Source organism: Mytilus edulis, chromosome 1 (assembly GCF_963676685.1).
Source record: "Mytilus edulis chromosome 1, xbMytEdul2.2, whole genome shotgun sequence".
Classification (NCBI taxonomy): Eukaryota; Metazoa; Mollusca; class Bivalvia; order Mytilida; family Mytilidae; genus Mytilus; species Mytilus edulis.
In genome coordinates, this window is record NC_092344.1 from 56,658,881 (window position 1) to 56,665,461 (window position 6,581).

Sequence of the window (6,581 nt, forward strand, 5' to 3'; positions counted from 1 at the left end):
TTGCAGCAGATGCCAATGCCATAAGAATATTTTAATTCTGCTTCCTCTAGAGGTTCAAAAGGAGTCTTTGTCAACACTAGCAAAACCAACGGCAAATCCAAATTTGGCGCCAACTGTCTTATTGGCGGATTAATGTTGTACAATCCTTTAATTAAATTACGCAAATCCATGTTAAAAGGAATTCTATCTTTAGATGAATGTATTAAAGCTATTGCTGACTTGTAACCAGCTAACGTGTTTGGCTTACAATTTTTCACAGTATGTAAAAACATAAGAAATTAAACTATTTCTGGCACAGTTGACGTACTGGGATTGATACTCCTTTCTTGACACCAGCTGTCAAATAGCTTGAGCCTTGCATTATAAACTGTTTGTGTAGAATGTTTTTGTGCTTTGGAAATAATTGAAGCAATCTTTGGTAACACTTGGATTTGGATTATGAATTCCATTTTGACTTTATAATAGATTTTGTTGGACAGGCTGTTGTATTGGAAAGTCTATTAACTGGTTGAGAAGTTGACTGTACCATGACTGTCTTGGCAACATTGGCGCTATCAGTAAATTTACACTGTCCTCTTTCTGTATTTTTTTGTAAAACTCTGTTTAAAGTTATCGGGGTAGGGAAGGCATAAGCAAATAGGATTGTCCATTTAACTGACAGTGCATCTATTGACAACGCTGTTTCTTCCGGCCAAGGAGAGAAAAACACTGGCAGCCTCATGTTCATTGAAGTCGCAAAAAGATCTGGTGTTCCTAGCTGAAGGAACAACAAGTTCACTATTGTCATATTTAATGTCCATTCTGTCAAACGAATGTTTATTTTCCCCCTTGGCAGGGCTTCTGTTATAATATTCTTTTTTCCCCGGAATATGGACAGCTTGTTTTTTGACATTGTGATTTATGCACCATTTCAATAGATCCCATGCCGAGTAACAAAGGTCTGGGGATCAGGTCCCTCCCTGTTTGTTCAGATAACTGACGACAGTTGCATTGTCTGTTCTAAATAGCACACTTTTGAATTGTACTTTTATCAGAAATGTTTGCAGTGTTAACTGCACAGCTTTGAGTTCTAGCCAATTGATGTGTTTCACTTTGTACTGAGGTGACCAAATACCTGCTATCTGATAATTATTTATATGAGCTCCCCATCCCGACTGTGATGCATCTGTCACTAGAGTTATCTGAGCATCTGAGCAGATTCCTGTTCTAATAGCACTCCCTTGGAAAAAAATCGGTTTAGCCACAAAATAAGATGTTTCTGAAGTGGTTGACACAATGGAATCAAATAATTTAATCTGTGTAGCGCTGGTCTCCACCTAGCTAGAAGATAAAGCTGAAATGGTCTCATGTGCAGTCTGGCCCATGGAACTAAATCTATGCATGAAGCCATTAGACAAAGTAGTCTCAACATTACACGTGCCTCTACTGTTTGTCAATGTAGTTACATTTGAATCATTTGACTTATATTTTTGAATCTCTCTTGAGAAGGAAAAACAAGACATGTTTTTAAGTGAATCACTGCTCCTAGATATTCTATTTTTTGAGTCTGGACTAAACAAGATTTTTTCACATTGATTATCAAACCCAGATTTTTTAACAATTCCTGAGTGTACTGTAATTGTTTTGTCAGCCTTACTTTGTTGCTGTTTTTAACAGCCAGGTACATACATATGTGAATCATGTGTTTTCGCCGAAATGCACCTATTACTACCATCACTTTTGTGAAATTCCTTCGGAGCCGATCGTAGACCAAACGGCAGAGCTCGGTATTGATATTTTTTCTCCAAAATGCCGAAGCGGAGAAACTTTCTGTAATGCTTGTGAATGGGTATATGGAAGTATGCATCTTGCAAATCTAGTTTTACTGCCCAGTCCCCATGTTTAAGACTTTTTAGAATAGATCGGCGAGTTTCCATTTTGAAGTGATGAGGTATGAAAAACTGGTTCAGTGGTTTTGAATTTAGACCTCCTTGTCGTTTTGGTTCCATGAATATTGTACTGTAATAAGTCTGATTTTCTGCACTCTTCAGGACAGGCTCTATAGCATGTTTTTCTATCAAAGAATGTACCTCTTCTAATAAAGAAGACTTTTTTGCACCTACTCTGGAAACATCTGTCTCTTTTGCACCTTTAAAAGCTGGAAGACTGACAAAATCTAAAATTAAGCCGTTCTTCACTATCTGAAGTTCTGACTTGTTTTGAGTTATTTGAGACCACTGACTGTGGTAATGTAACGACCGATCTCCTACCTGGAGACTTACCGCAAATAATTGTTTATCTCTTGAAATTTTTTTGTGAGGAATTTTTCCATAAACAAAACTCCTCTTCCTCCTTGTTTTGCTGGCAAGGCACGAAAATTAGACTAAGTGTCATTGCCATGACGCTCAATATAATCCTGTTTATCATATCTTAAAATTTGGGCAGGTTTGACGAAGGTTACATTAGAAGTTTTTTGATATTTTCTTTATCTAGATCCTTCATCAAATTGCCCTCCTGGAACAAATGAAGAACGATAAACGTTTTGTGTTTCTTTAGCATCTCTTATATTTTCAGCAGAAGAATGCAAAGTATGAAAATATTTACCACCAAAAAGTTGTCCGCCATTCAAATGTAAAATCAACAATTTAGCTGATGTGGCTTTGCTACTGAAATCTACATTTTTCAAGAAAAAGTTTCTTCTGTTTATAACAGAATTAGCAATTATACGTGACGTCATAACTGCCATTGATTTGAAACATGCTACTAAAACTGAACATGCTTCTATCCTGTCATCCTCTGATTCTGCAACATCAATATAGCTTGCTATCAAAGAACCATATGAATCACTTCTTAACAATGTCATAGCTGAGTTGTCAACTTTTTTAAAATTCAGTATCCATTTCCTTATGGAAGGAAGGTGGAGAGTGTGGAAACTGTTTACGGTCTACAAAACCTTTTTTCTTATTGCCCATAGTGGAAGACAAACCCTCCTCTATATTATCATCAAGCCTAAGCGGAGAAAGAAATTCTGTGAATTTTTTTTTCGACACCATAAAAGCCTTACCATCTGTTAGGCGAACTGACCTTTTTTTAAAGAGCTACCAGACATAGCTACCTTTTCAACATTCTTGAAAACTTCAATTGAAGTACCCTCTAAAGGTATTTTCGAATGAGTTGCTTTATTTGAATTGTCAGGATTTAGTCTTGAAGGCAAATCGGAAGTTCTACTTCAGTGTCCCCTGAACAATTTATTTTCAATTTGGCTGTTAATTCATGCAGAAAATTGTTCCATTTAACTGGATCAGTAGATCCTGGTGCTCCTTCACTAAATAGAGAAAATTCCTTATCGTAAGAAAGTTGTGACTGAGAGTGAGAATCAGTATTGTTTTCGTCAGAAATAGCTGACCCACCCATACTTATCTCATCTTCGATTTCATGGGAAACAACAGAAATCTGATCATCAGAAGTCCTAATTTTACTGTAGTGGGCCCTTGGCCTAGAAAATGAGTGACTTTCAGAAATTTCACAATTCGAGTCAATGGAATCATGCATATATTTATGATTCATTGAACATGTATCACTTGCATTTAAGTCTTGTGCCCGTGGCAACAATTTTTACAGTTGCATTTGCACCTGATCAGCTATAAATTTATTAAATTCAACCGCTTCGTATTGTACTCCTGTAGGTGTACTACTATTTAGAGTCTCAAGAGCATCTGCACCACGATCAGTTTTGACTTTTGATTGGTTGTCCGTTGGCGACACCAATTAACTCAGCTTTGCCGTATGATTCTTGCCTGCCTCCTGCACAGAAGGATGTACGGCATTTCCAGCAGAAGAAAGCTTAGACCTGGCTTTCTCTAACATATTATCGACCAGCGATCGCCGATCGTCATCCCATTCCCGGCAAATGTTTCACGGAAAGGCCTTGTGACATATACGATGTCTGTAGCATTCTTCATGTGTGTCCAACACATTCATTCGCGAGCTTCACTTACCACAGGTTTTATATCTGTCTTCCATCATGTCCATATAACTCGATGTCTGTATTTTCCTATTAGAATATTAACGATTACTTTAACACCAAAATGCGGTTAGGCTGTAGCCATTTCCGCTGAAGGTAAAGTGATCTTCTATTCGGGAGAATAGGGAAATAGTTTAAAAGTAAGCGATTACAAGGGATTACCAAAGAGTAATTGCAAATGTTTTTTTCAGACAGGTAAGTACAGATTTTGATATAAACAAGTGTGTACAATAAGAAATATTATGTCCACTTTCCTGATTATGATTGAAATTTATTTTTAAATATATTACTTCGCCAAGCTCAGCTGGATACGACCGCAGAGGTCCAACCTTGAACCATTGGGCAAAAATGGACACAATTTCCACGCTATACTATGATGTTGTGAATTCACCCCCCCCCCCTTTCCCAAAAATAAAAAAAATAACCCCTTTTTCTATTTTCAGCAATATACTATGCTGTTGCATATTTACACGAACCAGAAAAAAAATTGTATCCCCCCTCTTTAATTTCTTTTTTACGGGGTGTTTCAAAATATTTTTTTCACCTCCCCCATCCTCTTTCCAATTTTTTTTCCTTCAAGTCATAATTTCAAATCAAATTTCCATTGGAGATGCAACCATAATTGCCCATTTAAATACATCTTTTAATCTAAATATTATTAATACATCAGCATAAATTTAATAGTAAAATTGAGAAAGGAAATGGAGAATGCGTCAAAGAGACAACAACCCGACCATAGAAAAAACAACAGCAGAAGGTCACCAACAGGTCTTCAATGTAGCCAGATATTCCCGCACCCGGATGCGTCCTTCACCTGGCTCCTAAACAAATATATACTAGTTAAGTGACAATGAACGCCATACTAATTTCCAAATTATACACAAGAAACTAAAATTAGAATAATACAAGACTAACAAAGGCCAGAGGCTCCTGACTTGGGACAGGTGCAAAAATGCGGCGGGGTTAAACATGTTTATGAGATCTCAACCCCCCCCCCTATACCTCTAGCCAATATAGAAAAATAAACGCATAACAAAACGCACATTAAAATTCAGTTCAAGAGAAGTCCGAGTCTGATGTCAGAAAATGTAACCAAAGAAAATAAACAAAATGACAATAATACATAAATAACAAAAGACTACTAGCAGTTAACTGACATGCCAGCTCCAGACTTCAATTAAACTGACTGAAAGATTATGATTTCATCATATGAACATCAGGCACAATCCTTCCCGTTAGGGGTTTAGTATCATACCATCATAACATATATGAGAAGAACATAACCCGTGTCATGCCAACAACTGGTTTTAGAATAAATGTGTTTAGTTCCGATGCAAAGACCCTATAACTGAATCAATATTAACTCCAAAATATGCAATCTTTAATGACCTGACAACAGTATCGTAACTATATCCCTTCTTAATAAGTCTATTTAAAGGTTTTGTTAGTTTCTGATATGAAAACTGACATGTTTGTGCTTTATAAAGAATATTTCCATAAAAAATTGGATGTGAAATACCTGAACGTATAAGAAGTCTGCATGTTGAGCTATATTTACGAATGATATCCTTATACCGATGATAAAATTTAGTAAATGTTTTTACTAGTTTGTGATATCGAAAACCCTGGTGTAATAATTTTTCAGTAATACATAAATGTCTTTCGTTAAAATCTAAAACGTTGTTACATACACGAGCGAATCGTTCAAGTTGAGATATATAAACACCCTAAGATGGTGACAAGGGAAACGTCACCATCTAAAAATGGATAATTAACGATAGGAAATGAAGAATCATCTCTTTTATCATAAATTTTAGTATTAAGCTTTCCGTTAGTGATATAGATATCAAGATCGAGGAAAGGGCAGTGGTCATTGTTAGTATTAGCTTTATTTAAAGTAAGTTCATGGATAAATTTCTTTAGTATACATACTAAAGTCGTCATTATTGAGAGCCAAAATATCATCCAAATATCTAAAAGTATTATCAAATTTGTTTATCAGATGTTATTTCGATGGGTCGTTGTTGATTTTTGTCATAAATTGTAACTCATAGCAATACAAAAACAGGTCCGCAATAAGTGGTGCACAGTTAGTCCCCATTGGAATTCCGATAACCTGACGATTTACGGAATCTCCAAAGCGAACAAAAATGGTATCTAGTAAAAATTCAAGGGCAGATATAGTATCAAAGCATGTCCAATTGACATAGTTTTTGTTTGTTTATTGCTACTAAAAAATGACCTAAAAGAGTTTGAACATATATATTCACATTCTGACTTTCTAAATGCCCATTTAATTAGGTGTGTGATTTTTTTCTTAATGATAATGTGAGGCAATGTGGTATACAGGGTAGACAAGAGTGCACACGCTGAAATGTCTCGCCTTCTATACTAATCAATGATATTATGTTGATAGTCCTAAGTATAAAGCTAAGCTTTAATACAACTGTCACATAAACTTAACATTAACCAAGATAACTAAACAAAGACCAATGAACCTTGAAAATGAGGTCAAGGTCAGATGAACCATGCCAGGCAGACATGTACAGCTAACAATGCTTCTATACAACATATATAG